Here is a 23,364-nt window from a genome sequence, read left to right as displayed (position 1 = left end):
GAGTCGGTGTCATCCAAGATAGGTTTGTTACTACATACATAGTTATAGATAGGTAAGATGTGCTTGAGTCGTGAGGAGGCGAGAGGCGAGAGCGGGTTGCGGCGGAAGGACACCGATTCCAAAAATCACAATAATCGTAACTAGAATAAGATTAATTAATTAGATTGTATAAAAATACGCAATTATATTTATACTTTTTAGTGCACATTATATTTATTGTTTTGTAATAGTGTTTTTGAAGGCGGTTGTTTCTTTTTGTTAAAAAAAAGTACAGCTCATGATAAGAACATACAAGAAACTCAACGGCCACTCTTTTAAATATCAATAAGTATTTTACAATAGTTAATTTGTAAGGTGCTGCATCGAATATATAAATCGAGTTCAAAGTGAAAAATATTTTAATTATCAAATTTTTCATGAAGAGTATTAGTTGTAAGAAATCACTTGGTTTTTTTTATTTCCAAAATCCGGAAGCTAGTCCAGAGATTTACATCTCTGTAGCATCGCCTTAACACATCTCGTTATGGGATTGTCTTCAGAAGTAGGCTCTGAATTGAACAGTTGATGCTGTGTCGTTATTGAGAGAGGTCGTTGTATCACGAATTGTAATCGTACCTAGAACTTCACGTAAACCATTATTCCAGTGTTTGTTATTCTGTGTCGATTTCTGTGATTTGTTGTCAAATGTAAGTTTAATTAATTTATTAGCTTTTAGAAAAATAAGACGATAATATTTTCAGCATTATAATAAATCTTCATGATATTTTCAAATTATATTTTTTATTTTAGATAATTTGTAATTGAAAAAATGAATTAACAATAATTAAAATCATATTACGAGAGACAATTACTTTATTATTATAATATTGATAGTTACGTTTTTTGATGAACTGTTTTTATAGAATTTAAATGAATGTATAAGTTTTAATAAATATATTATAATGAATGCAGGCAACGTAACAAATTTTTACTGTTACATTTATATCAATAATTTGAGAAAAGTATATTTTAAAAACTGATTTGATATTTTACGTCTTTTATAAACATTATATGCATTTTTAAATAAAACCGAAAAGCTATTTTTAGGTATAGGTTTCATTATTTGCTTAAAAATAAGCTTTAACATAATTATTGGTTCACTTATTTTGATATCATTAATAAAAGAACATATTCATATTCTTTTATTGATAAAAGAATATGTTCATATTCTTTTATTGATAAAGAATATGTTCATATTCGTTTATTAATAAAAGAATATGTTCATATTCTTTTATTGATAAAAAAATATGTTCATATTCTTTTATTGATAAAAAAATATGTTCATATTCTTTTATTGATAAAAAAATATGTTCATATTCTTTTATTGATAAAAAAATATGTTCATATTCTTTTATTGATAAAAGAATATGTTCAAATTCGTTTATTAATCAAAACCAGATTTAAGTACCTATATATATTAAATACTTTATCATACTTATTGATGCAAATATTAATTACATATAGTTTAGTATTTAGTATAGTTTAGTTTAATTTTATATGTTTTAACGTTACGTTCATTAGTTTCTTAAATTTTATGCTGAATTAATTCTTAGTTTTATTTTAATTCGTTTTATTTAATACTTAATCGATTTAAAATTAAATCAATTATTACACATAAGAACGATAAGTGAAATTAAAATATTAGAATTTTTTACAATTCGAAATATAGAGTTTCGGATGTCTTTTAAATAATATGTAATAATATAATATTAAAATATAATATTAAATGGATGTTACTTATTTGTTTCAAAATATTTGACTTTTCACTGATAGAAATATATAATGGGTGGTGATAATTAGATCTACTAATTTTGGCAAGCATTAGAAAAAACCGACTAAAAATAAGTGGGAGGCACCTATTTCCGCCATGAAGCAGTAATGTGTAAGCATTACTGTGTTTTGGTCTGAAGGGCACCGACTTAACAAACAACAAATAATAGCATTTTATTAATATTAAAGATAAAGGTTTCAGAGTGTATTAGAAATTTTTAGTTATTTGATACTTTTCAGTTTTTGAAGTCGGTTTTTTTAAACGTAGTTTATTTTTTATTTTTTACTGTTTAGTGTCAGTTAATAATAATCAAATATAAACAACCTGAATGAAAACTTCTAAAAAAGCCATACACAAAAAACAATTATAGCATCCAGGTAGACAAATTTTTTATAAAAAATCTTCATAGAATGAAAACTACATGGCCAAACTATGTAAAATTTTTATAGGACCAAATGGCATCTATTTCGCATGGATCTAAAGAATTACGTAAATCGAATTATTAATCTTAGAGTAATCGGTGTACATACATATAAAAAACCGATCGAATTGAGAACCTCCTCCTTTTGGAAGTTGGTTAAAAATGCATTGCTTTTTTACTATAATCTTTACAATATGTTGATATAATATTTTCAAATTACCTTTATTTATTTCTAATGTGTTTGGAGTGATGCATGCACTATACTCATATAACTCCAGGGATATTTTTTTATATTATTGCTGGGCAATAAGTTTTCTTGCTACATCATCTTAAAAGAGCTCACCTATTCCGAAGTGATGAGAAATGGTAGAATAAAATTAACAAAAAATAGATACAACAAAACAAATCTAATAACCTTAGTATCTGTGGATCAAACTTGTTCATTGATTTACAGGTACACAGTAAACTATATAAATGTATGAACATTAGTAAAAGATGAATTAATATAAGCTACGCTAAGGATAATTACATTAGCTCTTGCAGACAACTACTACGTAGACGAAGTACGCAGATAAAATAAAAAACTCACAACAGCCAAAGAACCTGAAAGTGGACGCAACAGGTCAAAGTTGAGCAATTTTAAGAGATGTCACGAAGACCATTGTCTTGTAGAAGTGGCAATGAAAAGTCCTGAAAACTAACCAAATTAAATTTGAAAACAAATGGACAAATGAAAAATTTATGAACGATGTGGGACTCTAAGCCGCGAACTCTCGCGTTCCGTGCGAGCGGTCTTTCCAGTGAGCCAACCATTCGAATGTCGTATTTAAAAAGTTTTCAAATTTAATGTGTGATTAATACCGAATTGAGGGTTATCACTTTAAAAAAAATAAACTATAAAGTCCTGAAAAGTAACAATAATATTTATATCGCCAATTTTGTTATGTCAGAGAGAAACACGACATTAACCTTGATCACATACCTATTAAAACGTTATTGGATTTCGTTAAACACATATATAACATGAACGATATCAATATAATAAATTGTTAGACTAATAAAAAGCGTCAGCATAAAAACCCAAATTAGCGAAATTATAAAAAAGTTTACGATCGCAATTTACAATTCTGATAAATCTTTAGTTCTATAAAGCCACCATAAAATATTTATTTGTATACATACAGGAAATCAGCTTTTTTTTCTGAGCTATAAACAAAACAACTTAAATTATTGCAATATTTCATTAAAACCTAACAACACCTATATTTCCTTTACAAAGTATAAATTATTTGAATACACCGGATCTCGTCCGATCACCGAAGTTAAGCAACGTTGGGTGCGGTCAGTACTTATATGGGTGACCGCTTGGGAGCACCGATGCTTCTTCTTCTGTGATTTTTTTATCGTAGTCTGTTGTATTTATTTATAATAGGTATCTTTAATATACAATATTCAATTTATAGGTACCTAATTGCTACTTTTTACGAATACTAGACAGATTCTTAAAATTAGACCATAACATGCAATCTGAAATTCAAGGTGCGATTTGCCGATTTCGGTCGGAATTCATTAGATTATCGGTGTAAGAAAAAAAATAAGAAAAAAAACAACCAACTTCAAAATCTATTCCAAAAATAAATATAATATGCATTAATAAAATATAATAGATAAAGCATTAAAATAATTGGTTTATTTCTTTTTTGTCTTTTAATTTCTCTGAATGCAGCCATAAACGAAAGCACATTGCAATTTGACTACAGACAGTTTGAAATTCTGCCACAGATCGCACCCTTCCTGTGAGTCGATAAGCAGTTCGATTGATCACCATAATCGACTACCGGCCGTTTTCAATAACGAATCTCTAGTTACGGATACATTGCTGTCGCCGTTTAATGACAAGATCTTATCTATCCATAGTTATGTCCAATATAGTTTATAGTCCAATGCTTTATGTCGACAGGTTATTGAAATGTAAGTAAGCGTTAAAGGATAGATTTGTTTTATTTACCTCTAGTAAGTTTGTATTTATTTATGAAAATAAGGGACGAGACGAGCATGACGTTCAGCTGATGGTAATTGATACGCCCTGTCCATTACAATGCAGTGCCGCTCAGGATTCTTGAAAAACACAAAAATTCTGAGCGGCAATACAATTGCGCTCGTCACCTTGAGACATAAGATGTTAAGTCTCATTTGCGCAGTAATTTCACTAGCTACGGCGCCCTTCAGGCCGAAACACATTACTGCTTCACGGCAGAAATAGGCGCCGTTGTACCCATAAACTAGCTGACATCCTGTGCAAAGGAGTCTCCCTCTGGTGGTTAAACTAGCGATATTGAAAACGGCCGTACGACAATTACTTGAACATAACGACGTTACGGTAGGTGACTCAAATATCCGGATAGCCTGTAAAACATTCGGTTGAGTCTCTTTAATTTGCTCCTAGGAATTGAAGAATACCGTTACTTAGTCATGGATCCCATAGTAAGAACTTCACCAAACTCAAAGTTAAAAGTTGCCATATAAAGATTGAACTTCAATTATCGTTAGGGGTTATATTTTCAAACACAACGATATTCCATAACATTTATTTTAAATTACAACAAGAGGCAGGTATATGAATTTTTATGCATATTAATTTCGAATGTCCTAACAACCTTACTTAAGTTTTAATGAACCTTTCGTCCAAAACTTCGCCCCAGTGGTAGAGGAATCAGTCAGTCAGGAAATTAAGTAAAAAACTATAAATAGAACATTTTCGCGATAAATAATATGTCGACAATGTAGTGATTTGACAAACTCAATAATATTTTTGAAGACCTATCCATATGTACCCCACAAGTATGGGTTTTATGAAAAAAAATTTTTGGGTTTCAGTTCTAAGTATGCGGTTGCCCCAAAATTTTTTTTATTCTATTTCTGTGTGAAAATCTTAATTTGGTTCACAGAATACATCAACTTACCAAGTTTTAACAGTATAGTTCTTATAGTTTTAGAACAAAGTGGCTGTGACATACACGGACAGATAGATAGACATGACGAATCTATAAGTGTTCCGTTTTTTTTGCCATTTGGCTATGGAACCGTAAAAAAACAAAAACGTCATCAGAGCAATTTTTAAAAATATTATTTTTAACCTTTGAAATGAAACAATGCATAAAGTTATATGAATATTGTTTAATCAAGATTTTATCTTAACAAAGCGTTTAATTCTTGTCGTTATTAAATCTTTAATTTGATTACCCTTAGCAGGTACCAAACTTAAATCGATTTTGAGATAAAAATATTGATACTCAATCTGTTTCTGTGAGACCATTCATATCCGTTTGAATGTGGCTTCTTCTTTGATTCTATTATTTAAAATATGTTTATTTTTAAAGTTTTTTTTAACTTAGTGTTTGATTTTTGATTTGGGAAATTTATCAATTTCTTATAAGTCAAAATAGATGTTTTAAGGTTTATTCGATACCATAATGAATTTTTAAATTATGTTAACTTTATTAACATTTGAATAATGAAGGAATATTTTAATTATGTCACTCACACTGATTGAGTGACCCGGTAAAATATAACCCTAAGGATAAGTGATAGGTGTGAAAGAAATTGGCCCTTAATAATATAAAATTTGTCATTAGTATTAAAGGTTGGTACTTCATGAAAAATGTAGCTGGCTCTGTTTAATGTTACGTAATATTATAAAAGGCGATATTAATATTGTTCCAAGTTTGTATAGTAGATATTTGGATTGAATAACCCTTCGAGAAACTACTGTCTGTAATTCACCATGAGGGTGATGTAATTCAACATTAAAAAGGGGGACTGAAGTCTGAATAACAAAATTTGATTGAACCTAACGTTCTTATTGACATCACAATAGCGCTCAGAAGCCAAAAATAAGACGCCACTGTTGCGTCTAGGTGATGATATCCTGGGCAAAGAAGTCTCCCACTGGTGTGGGAATAATATTTAGAATTATATATTACTTATACATTAATTATAATTTATACAATAAAATAATATGTATTAAGTAGCCATAAACCATCTAGGATAAGTTTCGCATCGAATGGTGGTAGTTTCATGTCGATACCATCAGTGGTTTAGGCGTGAAAGAGCCTCAAACAAAGTCCATTTTCATTATATATATATATATATAGAAGAAAGATAATTCTTACCTTGATAATGTTATGTACGTACATAGGCACATAAGTGGCTTTTCTAGAAATTGTCAAAACCGTAATATTAACACTAGGAATAAACAAATAAAATTTGAAAAACAATATTTTATAAACGATGCGGGACTCGAACCCACGACTACTGGCGTTTTTCATATTTTATTTGTGTATTAATCCTAGAAGTGAGGCCATTATCACTTTAAAAACATAACAAATTGACTAGGAATAAACATAAACTTATTCTGTCAAATCAAATCAAAATCAGTTTATTCATGTAGGTCACGGAAATGACACTTATGAATGTCAAAAAAATAATAAAATATTTTTCTTATTGAATCTACCGCTACTTCGTAAAGGGTTGAGCTAATGAGAAGAAGTAGCAAGAAACTCATTGCCACTCTTTTATATCAAGTTTTGCAGATCATTTCAATTTCAATTACAATATAATATGTAAAATGATGCAACAAACACACTCAAACAGTAAGTCAGTAAGTCAGTAAGTCAAAAAAGTAAATGTAAATTAATACAAAAGTTATTGAGTACAGTAGCTGCATCATCCACATACACCACAAATCAATAAAGGTATTCTGTGAGCATTTTATTAGCGATTATAAATAAATAAATATGTATATATCCATATATACACAATAACTTTTAATAATCTGAAACCGAGTCTCCGGCAACAGGATCATCCTGCCACCACAAGCAGCGCCCGTTCACGAGCATGACGCATGAGCCAGCCATCGCCTCCCTCAACCATATTTTAGGGAAGGGGACGACCCGTCCCATGTCGCCGCCAATAAGCCCGATAAAGAGTTACACACTAAGTTAAACATCTTGCTTAGTTAAAAAATAATACATGAATTTATTTGAGTAAAATTAACATAATTAACAATAACAATGTAATGCGGTTCAAAGCGGTAATCGAATCAGCTGTTGTCATTTATAATACAATTTAAAAGCCTATTAAAAGTTAAAACTCAATTTATCCCGAGATCGTTAACCCCGGCACCAAATAGACGAACACGAGAAGCAAAGTAGATTTAAAATGTAAATTTTCAAGACCAGTTAACTTGCATATGCATAGTCCTTGTGACGGACGTCTTTTTTATGTAAAAACTGTTATATATTAACAGTTATTTAAATGGATCGTGAGTCAGGCTTAAACCGGAATAATCCGCTTTTATTTAGAATTATAATCGATACTGAAAAATATTTGGACTTATTGATTGAGTATTAATGATGTGTAAAGTAATTTTAATTTGATAAGACTGTGATTGGGAATGACTTAAAAATATAATTGAGACTGATTTTGAATATTTGTATTAATTTTATTAGACTTAAAGTGGCTGAATCGGGAACTCTACTTCACGCAGTTAAAATTTAAAGTAATGTTAATATAACATATCTTTTTAATTTTTAATATTATATGTTTGCAAAATAACTTTCGCGGGTGTTTATGATTATTTTATTAGTTTATAAGAAATTTCATTTTTTATACTTGTATTTCACATATTATGGGATCCTCCCCATAATATGTCAAATATTTGAGTTATTATGGTGATGGATCTCCATAATAACTCAAATATATCCCTCCATGGGGAGGGACATTATATCTGGAACGTCACTGGAACGTTATGACCCCTCCCGTTCCCCTTTAGCCCCCTCACGCTCCTCCTGTTGCGTCAGTACGGCTTGCAGTTTAATTTTTACCGTTAGGTAAATGTTGTGATGTTTGAGTGCTATCGCTGCTTTGTTTTTGAAGTTTTCATTGTTACGTTTTGACTTTTGCTGTTAATAGTTCTGTATTTTCTGTTGTTCAGTGTCGCTATAATAATTTTGTCAGAAAAATAAATACTCTTTGTACTAAACCTAGATGCTTACATTGATATTTCATCATTATAATAATAATAATCTGCATAACAACTCAACACCTTAATATCAATCAATAACACAAAAAAAGCGGCAAAAATATGTAAATGGAAAAGGCAAAAAATCTTTGCTCAAAATCATACAGTGCAAATTAGCTCTAGAAAAAGAACTATTTACTAGATCTCGTTCAAACTATTTTCGGTGGATGTTTGCATGGTAATCATTTATTTTTTTTTGTTTTTTCAATCTCTTGTTTTAGAAGTTACAGGGGGGGGGGACATTTTACCACTTTGGGCGTGTCTCTCGCGCAAACTATTCAGTTTTTTGAAAAAGATGATATTAGAAACTACTATATCGTTTTTCAAGACCTATCCATAGATATAAGTGACACGTATCTATTATTGCGGGAAAATATCAAGTTTTTACAGTATAGTTCTTATAGTTTTGGAAAAAAGTGGCTGTGACAATATCCTAGTGATACTTGTTTTGGACACCGTAACAGAGCGACGATGTGACGTCATCGACGTGAGGTCCTGGTCCAGGTAGTAATGATGAACTTCTGATCATGTTGCCACGTTGATATTTATAAAAATATGTGTGTGTGTGTGTGTGTGTGTGCAAGTCGCACACGGTAGAATTGTAACTTCCGAAAAGCAGGATCCATCAATTAAAAATACTCATTGAAAAGTATTGAAAAAATAAACGCCGCTTAGACGTTTCATATAAACTGTGTATTTATAAATACATAAAATACAATTAGATTTAGTGTTTTTTTTTTATTAACGAGAGTGCTACATATTTAATATATATTTAAATAAAACACTTTTAAAGGATTAAAACGCGTGTAAATGTAACTGTGTTTTTACATTAGATGAGTCTAAGATAGTATTTGTCATAGTTGTCATTATAAAATTTAGCGCCATTTATTGCCTCGGATTGATTTTTGGCAAAATATAATGACAGTGTCCTCTTCTTTTTTGGTAGTTGAGAGTTTTAATGTGGAGATTATAATAATCTCTAAATTAAAACCCAGTCATTTGATCTGCAGTCCCCCTGAAAACGAGATCTGGAAAGGTCTTCAAAACGTCGTGTTAACTATAATAAAAATGTAACTTTTACGCAAAAATTTATTGTAAAACCACAGTTACATTAACCCGTGTTTTAATCCTTTAAAATTGTTTTAATTAGATTTAGAATTTTATAATTTAACATTACACGTCATTTAGATCACACTTTAAGAATTGACCTAAAAAAATTTACTTGACTTTAACCAAAAATCACCGTTAACTATGAAGCTAAATATAGTCATTTAATAATTTTCATACAATGCTTAGAAGACGATAGTGGGGTTTTAATTTAATTCTATCGCCGGTTGAATTCTATAAATTTACCTGTTTGTGTCTCTGTTTTGTATCGTCTCGCTTTTTCGTTTCATCGAGTTTCAAATCACAACGTTTCTAAAGAAGTTTCACTTTAAAAATTGTATTCATCTCTTATTGTTCGCAAAACCACTCATTAAAATATTTAAAAAGTCGTGACCTTAATAAATATTGTCAAACATGCTACCCGAACTTCCAAACCGTACATTAACAATACAAAAAAAAAAATACTCTTATCTAAATGGTTGCAATAAGTATTCAAATTCGCATCGTTTTTTCTTCCAACAATTAACAGAATCCGGAAACTCTTGTTCTTAGTGATTTTTATTGACTTTATTTTTTGTTTGTTTTTTTTTTTATATATTTGTTTCACTGGCATCTTCTGCAAAATACCAGTTTGCAACTGTAGAATAAGCGCCCGGCAAAAAGCATTATCGCCGATGAATTATTTGTTGAACACAGCCTTCAAAGATTGCGACACAGGCGCGGAGTGAGTAGCTTTTTAAACTGATTACTAGCTGACCCGACAGACGTTGTTCTGTACATAATAAATAAAATACTGTATTTTATGAATTTGTTAATAATACATATAACACCAAGAATTACTTCGTAAAATATGTCCCCTATTGTTATATTGAAGTTGTTTCACAGCAGAACTATCAAACCGTGCATCAATAAATTCTCTCATAGAAAATATTGGAAATAAAAATAATTATTAGTCCCAAATCGAAATAAAAACTATCTTATCTCCGAAGATGGACTAAACTGCACTCCATGAAGTAATCCACATTAAAATCCGTTCGTTAATGTAGGAGTTCACTGGAAACAAACACCAGGGTACTGTTTTTATATATTTCTGAATCTGTGCTCATGGCAGTACAATTTATACCAACACAAATGATATTTGTAATCAAAATTTATCTCCTCTCGGGTTCCGTCTGAGCGCTCTTACCGACTTGGCCAACCGTCCGAGTGACGCATGGTTCGTAAATCTTGGTATTTCTTGTTAATCTCTCAGGCTCACAAATTTAATTGGTATAACTGATCCCAGAAGTAAGGGATATCACTTTAAAAATAACAATGTTAAAAATATGGATTTCAATGTAATATTAGAATTAAAGAGCCTGAGGTTGTTCACTTCATTCCCAGTTTGTGGTATCGTTAAGAAAAACGTTTATGCTATAGTAACCTTTACCACACAAACATACATACACACTTACATACATTACACTACGCATACGACGGCGTGTTTGCTATTTCTTTGTCAGAAGTCCATCGGACTATCAGATCATATGAGATCGTAAGCGATCTTCTCTCCCACCCACAAGTACAAAGCCGCGGCCGGTGCGAGGTCCGAGTTTCCTTATTAGAAACCCCGCGACTGTTGTTGCGTAGTAGTTGCAGCCTCCACGGCCGACGTCCTATATCGCTGGAATAGCCTTTAGGGCTGTTAGCACACAGGAGATTTCTACCAACAACATATAGGCCCGTTTCGGGGTCTAAATACGTAAATGTACTTTCCTCCTTTTCAACAAAAAAAAAACAAGCGAAATTTAGATAAAACACGCTGCCAGAGTCATATAAAAATCAAATTTGTGGGACTGCATTGGGTTGAGAAGACTTTGCTGTCAGAAGCTCCTGAGGCTAGTTAGCGGAAAAAATAGGTATTTCGGGATAAAATCTGCCTTATTTCCTTTTCTGTACCCTTGATCTCATGTGCTCAAAAAAGTGCATCAAAATTTAATGTTTGTTGGTTAACTAATTATAGCTTGAATGTGTCACTGACGAACTCAATTTCGCATTTGTAATAAGTTAGGAATCCTTTATGTAGTCCATTGTTATAAATAATAACTTTAAAAAAAATTTCAAGCGTGGGTCAGTTGCTTACCATCGTACAAGAAAGATATAAAAAGTAACAATATCCTAAACTGCATGACAGTCATTTTTTATTTTTCCCGACTTGTTTTTTTTTTATTATATTTGACTAGCGAGCGCATTGCGTGAGTGCAATGCGTCCTAATTGGGGCGCATTCTGACATTGACACACACAGAAGATATTTTCTCTCACAACGTCGTTTTATAATTTTAATAACGTTTTATATCGTTTCAATCCATGAACGTGGTGCATGGATGAATCTATATATTTTAATAAAATAATTGATAATGTAATGTACGTACATGTATAAGTGAATTTGCTACTGAAACTGTCATAACCATAATGTTAACACCAGGAACAGACATAAACTTATAACGGTTACTACTCGACTAAGTCCAGTACGTAAGTCTTTTGTGGGGTGCTTTAACAACAAGAACCAAGAAAATGTTCAAAACAAAAGTATTGCGATATTCAAAAGAATAGTTAAAAAACGTTTGTGTGGTATAGGTTACTATAACATGACTTTCTTAATGATACCACAGATTGGGAATGAAGCTACCGCCCTCAGGCTATTAAATAATAAGTTTAATTGTACGACATTACTTTTTAACCATATTTTTTATGTTAAAAAAGCCCGTTGAGTTTGTTGCGTCTTCTCAGGTCTGAGGCATTCGTTTTGGAATGTGTGGTAGTTATTGACTTTCAATAAGGTATATCACGTCCTATTTTGAATAAAAATATTTGAATTTGAATTTAAATATAACTCCAATATTGAATAACTTAAATAAAAGGATTGTGTGGTTTTATGAAACCAAGGTAAAAGTGAAACCTTTTTTTCACAATACAGACATTTAACTAAAAATTTTTGGAATATTATTCGATTAAGGGTATAATAATCGCTTTATCAATCTTAATTTTATACTTTGAAAATTGGAATGATAATGGGAAATAATAAAAATAGACTAAGACTCCAACTAATATTTTTATTGAACTTTGTGTCTTAGCCCTGGTTAAAAATATTGATTGAAAAGGATTAAAAATAACATCAATTACATTAAACACTGACAAAAACAAACAAAATAGCGTGGAGCACTGGCACAAATGTAAATAAGTAATAGTCTATACACTACACGGTCAGCTGCTGCGAACTATAGGCGCCGCCCGACCGTCACGCGACATGCAACACACAGACGAAAAAGTTTGAGACGATGTAATAAAAGTTTCAATTTAATAATAATCAAAACTTTACCATTGTACACATGTATTATTTGTTTCTTGTGGTATTCGGTAATATATCGTAAGACATTTCGTGATTTACAACTTAATTAGTTACATGTATAGCTGATGACCAAAACAAATTAAATATTTATAGTTTTATGGCCAATTAGTTATAAACATCACAACAGTTTACATAGATTTATGATCTTTGATTGAAAAATAAAACCAGATATCATTTCTGTTAACTACGAAACAAAATCGGAGATAGTTTCAATTTCTATTCATATTTCATTCATTAAATAACCGAACCTAACATACCTAAATAATATTGACACACTTATTACACAAATTGTCTTGCCCCAAGTTAAGCATATATAGCCTGTGTTATGGGTACAAAACAATGATATATGTTTAATACAATATACTTACTTAAACATACATAAATTCATATAAACATACATAAATACATTTAAACATCCATGACTCGGAAACAAACATCCATATTCATCATATAAATGCTTGCACCTACCGGGATTCGAACCCGGGACCTCTAGTTTAGTAGGTAGGATCGCTAACTACTCGGCTATACAGATCGCTAACATATATAAATGATAAGGGTTAACCCCTTAATATATTTTTTATTTTTTTGACAATTATTTTTATTTTATTATGATTCAGCATTGAAAAATACACACAACTTCAAATTTTCGCCCGTCTACAATCTACAACTATTTTTGTATCGCGATTTTTATATTATTCTGTTCCATCCACAAATCTGCTATAGGGTTGTGCTAGTTGGCAATCGAATACAATAATAATTGTAGTACGATATATTTGGTATGTCTGAGAATCGGTTGCATCATTTTTTATACCCCAAATATTTTAATTATTACTTTATATGGCAATACAACGTTTGCTGGGTCAGCTAGTAATTTATAATATTCACAGAGTACTATCAGAACTCGTTGCCGATTACTGATACGTGCGAATAAGTTTTGCTCAATGCTCAAGATTTAAAAAGGCGGATGTAACGGCTGGAAAGTTCGACTTATCCTGCATCAATATATCAGGAATGTACTGAAACACTACAAGCCAATAGTAGCAAGAATGGCTGTATAAGCCCCGCAAGATGATGTGGGGACCAGCCGCCATATTAATGACGTCAGGCAGACACGTCAAATAATTATTATCGTTTGTAAAACTGTTGGGTATTAATACGTGCTTCGTATGAAATCACACATTTTATTAATTGCTATTTTATTCTTATTCGTTTTCTTGTTTTGTTAAAATTTGTTAATCTACAATCTTCTCTATACTATTAATAATTTCGTAACAAACTAATGACAGTACATTCAATATTTTTGTAAAACTGAAATCGAATCCAAAGAAGTACTTTATAGAATTATTGTCTGAGTATCCGTTTGTCTGTATTTAAGGCCAGGCAGAACGCAAAAAACAACTTTATCGATTTTATTCTAATTTTGTATGTATGTACAAACATCCTGACAGACACATTTATAATTTTATATTAGGTTTCATTATATTTTTAATAAAACTAGACTAGGCTCAAAACGAGTTCCAAAAAAGCTTCCTGTGGCGACTTATGGTAATCATAAGAAAAAAATTCCAACATCATATTATATTATGCCCTACAAGCTGACCCAACAGAGGTGGTTCTGTATTTAATAAATAAAATACTTTTTTGTGAATTTATCAAAAATATTTCATAAAAATGCTCCCTGTTGCTATAATAAAAAAATGTTTTTCAGCAGAACTGTCAAACCGTGTGTCAATAAATTATCTCACAGAAAACATATATTAGAAAAAAAAAATATGGGTCCCAAATCGAAATAAAACTATCCTAACTCTCAAGTTGGACAAAACTTCACTCCATGAAGTAATCCCCATTAAAATCCGTCCATTAGTTTAGGAGTTCACTGGGAACAAAGATCAGTGCACTGGATATATATATATATATCCAGTATAGTCAGCTAGTATATATATATATCGACAGACGATCGACAGACGATGTTCTGTAGATAATGAAAAAAAATACTGTTTTATAGGAATTTGCCAATAATATTTCAAAACATCAAGAAATATAATATTCGTAAAAAATGCTCCCTGCAGTTATAATGAAATTGTTTCACAGCGGAAGTGTCAAACCGTGCGTCACTAAATACTCTCATAGAAAATATGTCCATACAAAAAAAGTAATATTGAAAATAAAAATGATTATGGGTCCCAAATCGAAATAAAAACTATCCTATCTCTCAAGTTGGACCAACCTGCACACCATGAAGTAATCCCCATTAAAATCCATTCATTAGTTTAGGAGTCCATCGCGGACAAACAACGTGTCAAGTAATTTATATATATTAAATACTATGATTATTTGCACAATTACATGTTCTTACTACACGCAAATTTTCACCAAGTACAGCCTATTATATAGATAAAACAACTGGAATTTGTAGTTTTCTTAACAGATATCTTCTGTCTGTATAAATATCTACCCGCATCGTTTATAAATAAAACTATTTTGAATATTACAAACAAGGCATTCGTGGTCCACTTTTGTTTTTATAAACGTCTGGGACCGTTTTAGTGAAGGTCTATCGCAGATCACGATTAACAAATAAACGAGAGTTGTAAGGCAGCTACATATGTGATTCTGGATATAACGTAGGAATAAGTAACGGTATTGTTATGAAAAGGAGATTTTTTTATGACAGTATGGGACAAGACGAGCAGGACGTTCAGCTGATGTTTATTGATACGCCCAGACCACCATAATGTAGTGCAGTTCAGGATTCTTGTAAAACCCAAAAATTCTGAGCGGCACTACAATTGTGCTCGTCGCCTTGTTATACGATGATGAGATGTTAAGTCTCATTCACTAGCTACGGCGCCCTTCAGAACGAAATATAATAATGCTTACACGCAACAAGGAGGCTCCTTTGCACAGGATGCCGGCTAGATTATGGTAACCATAACGACGCCTTTTTCTGCCGTGAAGCAGTAATGTGTTTCGGTCTGAAGGGCGCCATAGTTAATGAAATTACTGGGCCAGTGAGACTTAACATCTTGTGTCTCAAGGTGACGAGCGCAGTTGTAGTTCCGCTCAGCATATTTGGGTTTTTCAATAATCCTGAGCGGCACTGCATTGCAATCGGCAGGGCGTATAAATTATCATCAGCAGAACGTCCTGCTGGTCTCGTCCTTTAATTTCATAAAAAATCTATCTATCTCACTACGCCGGATAGAAACATACGCATCGAGAAGAGACGTAACGCTTTTTCGTTACATCACATTTTCTCCCAGTTCACTTTACGGCAAGCCACAAAGGACTTCGATCAAATAAAATCATGATTTTGGGATTTTATAACTGATAATAAGCTTTTTAGTTTAGAGTTTGGAAAAAATTTGAGTTGTTGTTAGCGTCATGATCATGGGGTCACTGTCGTCTTTCTTGATCTTTACGTCCGGATGCTGACGTCATTATCGAGTAGGTTTTAAAAAAATCCGGAAGACAATCATTGTTAGAAGTTCCAATATTGTTTTAAATCTAGAGAAAAGTTTTGAAAATGTTATGAATAGATGTTGACTGTTAAAATTAAAGTGTTCAAATAAATGTATTTAATGTGTTGCTAACCCTTGAATAAAATTTTACTAACATTATATGGGCTATGGCCTGAAATAAATTATATTATTTTTATTATTAATGCGAACTGTAGAAGTCTCAAATGCATTGATTTCGATGCTTATGCACCTCAATTATTATTTTTTATCTATTTTAATTGTACAAACACCATTTTATGGGTTATGTTTGCCGCTATTCATGAAAAGTAGACGAATTTCAATAAAATTATAGATGTTAAATAATGGTAATAAATAATATGTTTGTCCTGTTTGTTTATTTGTCTAGTTAAACTAGAAAAGGTAAACTCAATTGCTTTAAACAGTTACTAACATGTAATGTTACAAAGTTGCAATAAAACAATTTTTGCCATATTTCCTAATATTGCAAATAGGTTTGAAATGTTTTTTTAAATTTTATCGTTTCGCCTCAAAAGTTAAAAACTTAAATGAATTCGCTCGATAAAGTGAGAATAATTAATGAATAAAATTAAAGAAATATTATAAATCTGTATAAAGAGATCCCGGAAACAATTTATAACATGGAAATACATTGTAACAGACCGCAATAAAGTGATGATCGTAATGTAGTGACTCCAGATTATCATAACAGTCGAACGTAGGCAGAAAGACGACAGAATAATCACAAACTACAATTTACTTAATATAAGTGTTGCAATAGATTGCGAACAATTGCAAAGTTTGCCACTAGAAGGCGTTCCATGTCATAAATGAAAAGCTATCGGAATAGGGTGGGGTCACAGTGTACGCTGTTTGACTATAATGTTAACTGTTTTTGTCAAAATGTTTGTTATCAGTATAACATAAGTAACTTATTTATTCAACATTTATTCGAAGAGAATTCTTTTTGATTACAATTCACTGCCACCACTTTCGAATCAAATAGAGAAAATACGGTGTAATAAATCTCTCACTATATTCTTCTTGTTTCTTCACGGTGACCGGGTATTTAGTATCGATTTTAATACGGAATCAAAGCTGCATTAAAGCCGAATGGTGTACTACAAAATGCCTTCCAGAAGTTATCACTGCCATGCGCGACAGGCAACCACATACTGGACTCCGCGGTCTATTGCTTCACCACGACAACGCGCTCGCTCACTTAGCAGACAAAACAAGGGACTTCCTGGACACCACACCAGTCAAAGTCATGGGTCACCCTCCTTACAGTCATTTTTTACAACCGTGTGACTTCTTTATATTTCCCTAAATTAACTATAAGGGTCCAGTTTTCGTCGCCGGAATATTCGCTAACAGCGTTCGAGAAGAAGAGGTGTCTGCAGCAGACTTGACAATAGTTAAAATAAATTAACATATTAACCGTAGCCTCTTGATATATTCTTATAAATGTATGTACATTATCGAATATTCTAGAGCCTAACACAGTGTCTAGACTCATAACGCTAACACCAGGAACCCACATAAAGATGTTAATTCAACTATTCGGTTGAGCCGAGTTAGAGCGTTTTTTATTGGGCCATGTATACGCTTCTACAACAAAATCCCAGAAAAATAAAAAGAAATGTATAATTAAATACAAAGTTATTGTTAAAAAACGTTTATGTAGTGTAAGAACATAGGAGCGACCGCTATTCGGCTATTTAATTAAAATATTATTGGAATAAAATTCTATTGAAAAAAAGAAGGCTGAGTTTCTTGTTCCCGTTTTTCTCAGATCTAAAGCACAAGATACCTTTTTGTGTGGGTGGAAGATTTTGACTGTATATTTGAATTCGAATACTCGTCTCTTCTTCTCTTACAACATGACAGTACCACTCACAAGAACCTTGCTAGTATTCAAGTACATGCATTTTTAAGCTTATTCAGCAGTCCTTTTGATCGTGCAAAAAAGTTCATTTCAAATCGCACAGTAAAGGAGTTCTGGATATCTAAATCGTAGGGATGATATCTAAGTTTATGACAAGTGGTGCGGTGTTTTATTCAGGAATTAAGTCAAACAGCTGACAGTCGGAACACTCCCCGTGATAAATGTGGAAGAAGAAACACAAAAGTGTGATATCTTTATCTCCGTAACGGTTACTGCATATAAAAAAAATTCCATCCATTTTAAACTTCTGACTTTAAATACATATTCAGTCCAGACCGCAAAAAAGATGTGTAATTTTCTATGCATGTTCAATTTCGATAATTTTACAGCTGTCAGATTTGAAGCGTACTTATTTAAATCCTATTAACGTTTTTATCGTTTAGCAAAATGGGGATTAGCTAGTTTAGAAATTAGCTAATCACAGATACAGTTTAGGCCACAGGTTTACTTTAGAGTTTTTATTAAGTTTTGATTTACTGGGCTAAATTTAAAGAAGGTATAAAATTCATTATAGTTTTATATGTAAGTAGGTTGCACTAACCTATACATTATAAAAGGTATTACGTAAACGTCGAACTCACAAACTAAAATGTTATTTTTTCCATCTGGATTCACATATCCAAAAAATAAAATTACAATAAAACCTTTAAATAATTTGTTATTTTTTAAAGTGATAACCCCCATTCATTCACTCTGGGATAAATTACACAAATGAAGCCACAACCTGAGAGTTGAACAAGACATATTACATACAAGATTAATCAACGATACGTCGCTCGAAAGGTTGGCTCAGTGGAAGGGCAGTCGCACGGAACGCGAGAGGTCGAGGTTACGAGCACCCGCATCCGTTCATAATGTTTAAAAATTTTATTCATGTAATAAAACCTTTGTCAAGTATGGGACTCGAACCAACGCTCAACCGGCAACCAGAGCTTAAATCGGATACCTTAGACTACTAGGCCAACATGATTTGAAAGAGGTTGTCGAAATCAATGATTCAACTTCACACCTGCCACGAATGGCTGTAATGCCACATGGGATAGATAGCGGTAAAATTTAAGGCGAAGTTTTCACTTCAAAAATAGCTTACAGCGGCACAGTCCCAGCCACATCGCATTGTACCACACATTCTCGTGGCGAAATATTAGTTCATGAATACGTCTAGACCATAGGTTCTCAACGTGGGCGATAACGCCCCCTTGTGGGCGTTTGAGACTTTCGGGGGGGGGGCAGTAGAAGACCCAGAGAAAATTAAGGGGCATTGAGATGGCGCAGATGGGGCGTGGGTAGATTAAAAAATATAGTCTAAAAAGGCAAAACATACACGAAAATACTCTAGAAAAAAACATATTCTCAAAGTGGGCGGTGAGCAAAATAAGGTTGAGAAACTATGGTCTAGATAGACTAACGTCCGTTTTCAATAACCTATCTATCCTCAGTTTAACTTACTAGAGGTAGACAAATCTATATATATTTAACGCTTACTTAAATTTCAATAACCTATCGACAGATAGCATTGGACTAAAACTAATAATATAACTATATTGAACATAACTATGGATAGATAAGATCTTGTCATTAAACGGTGATAACAATATATCCGTAACTAGAGATACGTTATTGAAAACGGCCGCTGTGAAATCGTCAGTTTAGAATTAACCTCTATTTTGAGCAATGCACGCATGATGACACAAAATACAAATCCCCAGTGTAAAACGCAGCTTATCACGCACACTAAACTAATATTACTGGCCTGTTTTTATCGGTTGTCTAACAGCAAGAGACTATCTAGACCATAGGTTCTCAACGTGGGCGATAACGCCCCGTGGGGGCGTTTGAGACTTTCGGGAGGGCAGTAGAAGACCCAGAGAAAATTAGGGGGCATTGAGATGGCGCATATGGGGCGTGGGTAGATTAAAAAATATAGTTTAAAAAGGCAAAAAAATACACGAAAAAAATATAGAAAAAAACATATTCTCAGAGTGGGCGGTGAGCAAAATAAGGTTGAGAAACTATGAATTCTAGTCGTACAAATAATCTTAGGGCGAAATGTCACATATTATGCCTGTAATTTAAAACAGACGATAACATGACCTTTGTAAAAATGGTTAAATCTGCTAATAAATTGTGTCTCCAAATAATAAGATAATAATAAATAAATAAGTCTAGCTTATCGCTTAAATAAATCTTCACCTTTATTATACCATCAACGCTTAAATTAATTAATATATAAATGATATTTTCCTTTAGCAATCTTTCGCTAAGATCTTAATAATGAAGCTCTCAACTAGTGACTTTTAAACAAAATTAACAAGCAATTAATATTGTTGATAGCTTGCATTATTCAAGATAAGTCACAGCTTATTATTATCAGTTTGTTATTACGTTATATAAGTTGTCACCCAGAGGTCGTTCAACGACAAAAATTCATAAAGACCGGCCAAGCGCGTGTACGACTAATAAACTTAGCGTTTTAGTATTTAGTATTTGTTTTTGTTTTACGCGAGTGTAACACATTTAAATAAAACTTAAGTGACTGTTTTTACATTAGATTTTTGCGTAAAAGTTACATTTTTATTTTAGTTAACACGACGTTTCAAGGCCTTTCCAGATCTAGTTTTCCGGGACCGTGTCCCCCTGAAAACAAAAAATATAATGTGTCCAAAAATCTCATGTAAAAACAGTCACTATTACACGCGTTTCAATCCTTTAAAAGTGTGTTATTTAAATGTGTAACACTTCTTACGAGATTTTTTTACTTATTACCAACCTTCTACCACTTTTTTCAATATTGCAGCACTTTAAACACAGAATGGTTTATTCTGACATGATATACCTTGATAAAGCTATGTATAGACTTATTGACTCTTACGGTGTTACAAATAAAGTAACTGGTATAAAGTTACACTGAGAACAAACCAAGAATTTGCAAAATTAAACTATTAAAACTTTCGTAAGTCATTATTAACTTTTTTATTAATACGGCTTTACTCACGTTTTATCGGTGTCGGTACCGATTAGTTTCGGACCATTCGGAGGTCCTTCGTCAGGGTGAGTGTGGTGGGTTTGCGATAACGTCCCACCTTTTACTGCGGTCTTGGGCTCGTAGTGCGCGGCTGGACAGGGCGGGAGCGCGGGGTGCGCCGGTGGTGATGACGAGCACGGTATCACTGATACTGTATTACTATTGGTGTCCACGGGTGCACAAAATATCCTTACAATGTCCACTACGTGATCATCGACACTATTGGTCTTATTGCGAGACGCCTTTTGTAACACTGGTTTCCAGGTTGGTGGCAGAGGCCAACCCTTGTCATAGACATTTTGCTTATGATTGCTTTCTAAGATAATTTATACGTGTAGATAGAGTCTCTTAGACAACCGATGAAAACAGGCCACGAATATTAGTTTAGTGTGCGTAACAAGCTACGTCTTAGTATGATAGTATATGTTAGTGTGCGTGAATTGCTCGAAATAGAGGTTAGTTCTAAAGTCTATTTTTTCGACATTTTAACAGCTGTCATAGTCTATCTAGACGTATAAATGATCTACGATTGGTTTATTCGGACGCCTGCCTGATATTTGGAAAACTTCAGAATTATCATTGTATTGACAGTGTTGTCTGGGATATAGTCAACATTTTGGATACTCTTGGTTTATTTTCAGAACTTATAACTTTATACCAAGTTTATTTGTAAGGCCGATAGTGTATTTTCAACGTACTTTAACTTAACTTTACTCTGCTGTAAACAGGTTCAATATATGTAGAGACTAAAAAGTTTATAATTTTTAAGTGATATATATCCCTCACTTCTGGGATTAAATATACAGATTCGGGTCGAGCATCGTCCATGAATGTTGGTACAAATTGAATTTGTATATGTAGATACTACTTCTTCTCTTTATGTACAGAGGTGTCGGTAACGGTAACAGTGTCGCTAGTTTAATGTTTTTTTTGGCCTAAAGAAGTTTTAACTTCAAAAAATATAGGTACAGTTATAGTATGAGTTTTATTTTATATTCGTATTTTGTATTGTTAATAGGATGGATATCATAGAATAATACCAAATTCTTTAGACGTGCTAAGAATAGCATAGATAACATTGGTTATATTGAAACAGACTGCGCTTAGCTCTGTAACCACGGAATCATTGAGAGCAAAATTCATAGAAATTAATATCTCGACTCTTGCTTCTCAATATATTCTTGATAATGTAATGTATGTTCATAAGCACATAAGTGAATTTGCTAGAAACTGTCATAACCATAATGTTAACACCACGAACAGACATAAACTTATAATGCTTACTACTCGGCTAAGTCGAGTTAGTAAGTCTTTTGTGCGGCGATGTATATGCTTTTACAACAAGATCCCAGCAAATGCTCAAAACAAAAGTATTACGTTATTCAAAAGAATTGTTAAAAAAACAATTGTTGGTTAAGTTTACTATAACATAAATGACTTTCTTAATGATACACAAATTGGGAATGGAGCGATCGCCCTCAGGCTAATAAATAATAAGATAATTGTGCAATATTACTTTGTAAACATATCTTTCATGAAAAAAAAAAAGCCCGCTGAGATTGTTGCGCCCATTCTTCTCAGGTCTGAGGTATTCGTTTTGAATTTGGTAGTAGTTTTTTTTTCCTTTCAATAAGTAATGTCACATCATATTTTGAATAAATTTATTCGAATTTGTATTTGAACAATTAATAAGTGAAAGTGTCCTAAATCTTACTATGTATGGGCACCAATGTCGCCAAAACTCACATAATAAATGTATTTGCAATACACAGAAAACAACAATATTCTACAAATTGTAATGGGACTCTGGCGAAAGGCTAAATTTAATACGTGTTCAAAATTAAATCTAAACTAAACTTAATCAAACTCGATTTTACTTAATCTAGTTCAAATACCAGTCTTGATCTCGATTAAAGACAAAGAAATTTCAGCAATCCATTTTAAGCGCGTTCACGAAAACTGAGTTTGCATGTTATTAACAATAGAATGTCTATGTATTAAAGTGAATTATTCTAAAATAACAACATTATTAATAAACACCGCGTTATCCTCAGATAATCAATAAAATAATCGTTAACTAAATTCTACAAAAGTGGGCCATTT

At 32.3% G+C, this 23,364-nt stretch overlaps 1 protein-coding gene across 2 annotated transcripts in view; it reads left to right on the top strand.

Moving 5' to 3' along the window:
* The first annotated feature begins 568 nt into the window (after nucleotides 1-568).
* Nucleotides 569-23,364, top strand: part of LOC126968414 (protein Wnt-7b-like) — a 110,965-nt gene continuing 88,169 nt past the window's right edge. For both annotated transcript variants that reach the window (XM_050813436.1, XM_050813435.1), the window contains exon 1: nucleotides 569-686. The gene's annotated coding sequence lies outside the window, so the exon portion shown is untranslated. The remainder of the gene's footprint in view (nucleotides 687-23,364) is intronic.

This window comes from Leptidea sinapis, chromosome 15 (assembly GCF_905404315.1).
Source record: "Leptidea sinapis chromosome 15, ilLepSina1.1, whole genome shotgun sequence".
NCBI classification, from domain to species: Eukaryota; Metazoa; Arthropoda; class Insecta; order Lepidoptera; family Pieridae; genus Leptidea; species Leptidea sinapis.
This window is presented reverse-complemented; position numbering and strand designations above follow the sequence as displayed.